At 38.6% G+C, this 5,364-nt stretch overlaps 1 non-coding gene across 1 annotated transcript; it reads right to left on the reverse strand.

Annotated features, from left to right (window-relative positions):
* Nucleotides 1–3,118: 3,118 nt before the first annotated feature.
* On the reverse strand, nt 3,119–3,223 carry LOC138388612 (small nucleolar RNA U13). The gene has a single exon (XR_011234149.1). It is a non-coding gene; the product is annotated as a small nucleolar RNA U13 (small nucleolar RNA).
* Between the last annotated feature and the right edge of the window lie 2,141 nt (nt 3,224–5,364).

Genomic DNA, 5,364 nt, shown 5'->3' on the forward strand with positions numbered 1-5,364 from the left:
AGGATGAAAACATTAATGATGATTCACTTTCACTTAATGAACAGTAAATGTATTTTCTCTTCCTTATGATTTTCTTAATAACATTTTCTTTTCCCTAGCTTACTTTAGTGTGAGAATACAGCATATAATACATACAACATATAAAACATATGTTAATTACAGTTATTGGTAAGGCTTCTGGTCAACAGTAAGCTATTAGTAGTTAAGTTTTGGGGCAATCAGAAGTTATACATGGAGCTTTGACTGTGTGGGGGTTGGTGCCCCTAACCCCCTCATTGTTCAAGGGTCAACTGTATGCTTTTTGCCATTTATCAATAGAAACAGACTTGACAGGCCCTAATCACCATTGCTTCCAATTCCTAATGTTCAACCATAGCCAGGGCTTCTCTCTGCTAACTTTGAAAGCAGAAAGAACCCCAGACTTGGAGTTAGAGAGCTGTGGGTTTGACGTTGGCCCCATTAACCTCTGGGAGTGTTTCTTATCTTTCAGTCTAGAGTACCTCATCTGTGAAGTGGGAATGGTAGCATCTTTCTTAAAGGGCTCTGGCAAGGATTAAAGTGTAACATATATACTCATATATAGGGTTGGGAAAGAGGTTCAATGGTTTTAAAAATTAGCATTAAGGAATCGAGTATATTTATACACTATTCACTAACATTTCTGTTAATGATTTCTATCCATTGAAAAACAGTTTATAAAAAAGACAAATGAGAATTGGGGGTGATTTGGAAAGCCTGTTCCAGTTATCTATTGCTATGTAAATAAACCATTCTAATTTTCATGACTTAAACCAATAGCTTATTATTTCTCACAGATCTGTGGATTAACAGTGGCAAGAACTTTTTAACAATTTATTGTCGTGGTTATCTTTGGTAAAGACAATCCACAACAAAGTCCTGTCTAGAGTTCTCATAATTAATATCCAAAGGTAATAGTTTTTATGACCCCTTTCCCTGTTGAGTCACCTTAGTTATTTTGGCAAATTCTGTCACCTGTTACGTCTTTGGACAGGGAAACCTTTTGAGAATCAAAAGGGGTCCTGTATTCCTGTATCATGGTGGTCAGTCTCTTTCAGATGCTGACAAACATTCATAGAAAAGATTGACTGATGAACTTCAACTTCAGAAATCTGCCCCTGATTCCATGTGTGTCCTTAGGAACATTTCTTAGCCTCCCTGAACTTCAGCTTTCTTTGGAAAACTGAGCAAGAAGAGTTGGACTAGATGGGTCTCTAAAGGGCTTTCCATAGCAGACATTCTATGATTTAAAAAAAATCATTTGGTGCTACACAAAGGGGAAAGATTTCATAATCTAATTATTACAGGATCCTTAAAGGTTAGGAAAATATATACCGACAGCCATACTCTAACACAGAAACCTGTACACAGTGTAAATCGGCGTCTTGGGTTTTTATAGCACCTGAACAACTTTGCAATTCATACTATCTTAATTTGATAAAAAATATCAGAATAATATTTATTAACAAATAAGATAATTTATAATGGTCCCTTTTAATTTTAAAAGTTTGATTCCATGTTAAAGTTCGACGTACATCTAGAGACTGCTCTAAAGTATTTAAAAATATTAAACTATACTCAGATTTACAGAGGAGGGTTACTATCCGTTTTGCATTGCAAATCACTGTGTAGATAGAAAAATAAAGAGCCAGTGAGAGACATTTTATTAAGAACATTGAGCTTGGGTGTGTCTAGGAGAAATGGCCAAAATAATGAAGGGCTTAGAAATTATAGTAAACGAGTGGTTTAAGGAACTGGGATGCTGGCTTGGAAAATTTAGGGGACTATACTAATTGTCATCAAACATTTAAAGGGATATCATCTGCTGAGAAAGACATTTTGTGTGGCTCCACTTGATAGAACTAGGTAGAAGTTACTCAATTTAATACAAAGTTCAATGTAAGACATTTTCTAACAATTATAACCCTTATTCAGGACTGCTGCCCCGGAAGTAGTAAATTTTATGTTATTAGACATGTTTAAATAGAAGCCAGATGGCCCTTTGTCAGAGACGTAAAGGCCCAGTACAGACAATGCACGAAAGAGGAAATATAAATAACTCATAAGATTATGGGAAAGTGTTTGACCATTCTGGTAATAAAAGACATACAAATTCAAGCATTGATAAGATATCATTTTTCATTTAGTACATTGGTGAAGGTAAGAAAAATAATACTCAATTTTGATGAAGATTTGGTGAGCCATCGGTCTCAAATATGGTTGGTGAGAGTATAAATTGGTTAAGACTTTCCAAAAAGTAGTTTAACAATTTGTATCTGGGCCAGGTGTGGTGGCTCACACCTATAATCCTAGCACTCTGGGAGGCCGAGGCGGGTGGATCATTTGAGCTCAGAAGTTCGAGACCAGCCTAAGCAAGAGCGAGACCCCATGTCTACTAAAAATAGAAAGAAATTAACCAGACAACTAAAAATATATATACAGAAAAAATTAGCCAGGCATGGTGGCGCATGCCTGTAGTCCCAGCTACTCGGGAGGCTGAGGCAGGAAGATCGCTTGAGCCCAGGAGTTTGAGGTTGCTGTGAGCTAGGCTGAAGCCACGGCACTCTAGCCCGGGGAACAGGGTGAGACTCTGTTTAAAAAAACAAAAAAACAATTTGTATCTGAAGCTTTAAAAATGTTTAAACCACACTATATGGATTTTGGCCATATTAAAGAATCACTATTAATATTTGTTATCAGATGTAATTATGGTACTATAGTTAAAGTAAAAAACAAAAAGCATTTTTGTGTCTTAGAACTGCATATTGAAGTATTACAGATGAAATAATGATGTCTGGAATTTGCTTCAGTTATCCACTGGGGCTTGGATGGACATACGTGGGGTGTGGACAGAAGGTGATTGGTGGTACTGTGTATTGATCATTGCTGATGCTGGCAAGTGGATACATGGGGATTCCTTATACTACCCTCTCCATTTGTTATGTGCATAAAAACTTCCATAAAAAGTAAAGACAGCAACAACAAAAACCCATTTCACATCCTCTGACCTAAATAATTTTTCATTTAGGAGGATATTCTGATGAAGTGATCTAAGCATCACACACAGCTTTATGCACAAATATAATTTCCTTTTTTTTCATGTCAGAGAGGTAACGTGTCAACCTCATAACAAGGTTTTGAGGGAGGCACATTTCACACGTGCATGTGAAAACCCAATCATCGTGCTCATGAACTACAAAAGGATCACAAAGGTAATTTCTGAATGTCCCCAGGCTCACTATTCTGCAGTGTCACTCAGTATGCAAACCATTCAGTGGCATCCCATTGCTGTCAGGATTAAAACCAAAAACTTGAGCCCACTTTCAAGGCCCTCTGATCACTTTTGCCGCGTGTTCCAAAGCACTCTGTGACCCACCATTTCGACCTTCTCTTAGGGAATATCTCCCCAGCCCTCCATCCTCCTCTGGTCAACTGCTACTCCCACTTCAGAGCCCAGGTCAGTGCTGCTTCTTTAGGGAGGCATTTCTGCATCGCCTGCTCTATACTCTCACAGTATTGTGTATATCCTTCTTGTACCCCTTTTCTCAACTCTATTTAAGTAGCTAAATAGATATTTATATGATTAGTTGCTCAATGACTGCCCACCCCCATCAGTGACCTTCATTCTCTTACTCATAGCTGTATCTTCTAGAATGCCCATATATAGCAGGAATTCAATAAGTATGGGTTGAACTATTTAATAAAAATAATCTAAAACTAATTCGGCCAAACAAACTCTGTGATTAACTGAACTCTCTTCCCTGATAGTATTTCTGAATGTTAAAATGGAATGGCAGATTTTTAGCCCTCCAAAGGCGCCTTTGGAGGCGCCTCCTGTTCTTTTCTCCGCCTTAGATTTTTGGTGGTAAGTGTATTTTAGAACTAGTGAGTGTCTCCTTTCTCTTATGAGAAAACCACATCTCAAATCTTTCCCAAATGAAAATCACCTTTATTCTATGGCAAGAACCACTTTGCACAGTGGAGCGGACAGAGAAAATAGAGAAAAATTCTGAGAGGCCAATACCTTTTCAGGTCTGAGAGTGAAGTAAAAAAGGGAGAACTTCAATTGCGCAGTGTGAATCTGGCTTTCATTTCATTAGCTCAGGATTCTCGTGGCTTCTGACCTGAGGTAATGATGTCAATAAACTTCAATCAAGGAGAGATGTTCCTGTTAATTAGGTAATGAATGGGACTTTGCCATGCTCTATATTAAATTAGTTTAATATCCAGAGTACAAGAGTCTACTTTCTGGCCAGTTCACTTTCAGAATTTAGACAGTGGAAATAGGCAGAAATAGAAAAAAATACCCATCCTCTTCAAATTTTACTGCAGTTCCTGGTGGTTGACATGGAATGCTGGCTCATTTTTTCAAAGAGTCCAACCCCTCAATCGAGGTTTGTTCGATTATTTCTCACAATTAGACTTAGATTAAACATTTGTTGGTGGAAATTCTATATAGATGATGGCAAAAGGCATGTGATATCATTTTGTTCTCCCACCCCTCACCCACTCCACACACACTCAAGCAACTCTGTACGACTAAGCTTGGGGAGTCCCCCACACCCTTCTTTCTCTATTTGTAGCTGAAGATGGTATTTAGGCCTGAATTCTAAGCCACCTCTTTGGGTTACTCATTCCTTGGGTTTTCCTATGTATATATGACATATTCATGTTAATAAACTTCTGTTTTTCTCTTTTGTTAACCTGTATTTTGTTATAAGGGCCCCAGTCAAGAACCTAGAAAGGCAGAAAAGTTTTCCTCCCTTACAAATTCAAACGGCAGCTTTTTAGTCCTTTATATTCCAACCCGGCCAGACACTCAAAGGCTTTGTTCATTTCTGAATAAACAAAAATCTGGGCTCACCATTGACTTGGCTTTTTCAATTAACCCCCCAAAACTGTGGCTAAGGACCCTGGATATTTCTAGTGTAGGTAAGGAGAGAGGATGCAGCCACATTCCTCCCTGGGGTTCCTTTTAGCCTCCCTGGGACCCCATGGGAAAGAATCAGTAGAGTCTAAAGGAGAGCGATAAGGGGCTGGGCTGAGCACGCCTGGAGAAACTTCAAGTACGTGTGCCCATCATATGCAAAGGGAGCCACTATGAAAAGAGAAGGATCAGTATGGAGATCATTTATTTGAACTATTATTTTATCTTTGAAGATATCTTATTCAACAAGTATGCATGCATGAGCTAAACTGGGCCAGCCCCGAGCTGGGTGCTCAGGTGTATGATCCTGAGGCAATGTGTCCTGCCCTCATGCAACTTCCACCTAAGGAAAGGAGACAGACAATGAGTATGGGGACTACGCAAATAAGAGATTAAGAATGTGTTAAACACCGAACGAA

This window comes from Eulemur rufifrons, chromosome 7 (assembly GCF_041146395.1).
Source record: "Eulemur rufifrons isolate Redbay chromosome 7, OSU_ERuf_1, whole genome shotgun sequence".
NCBI lineage: Eukaryota > Metazoa > Chordata > Mammalia > Primates > Lemuridae > Eulemur > Eulemur rufifrons.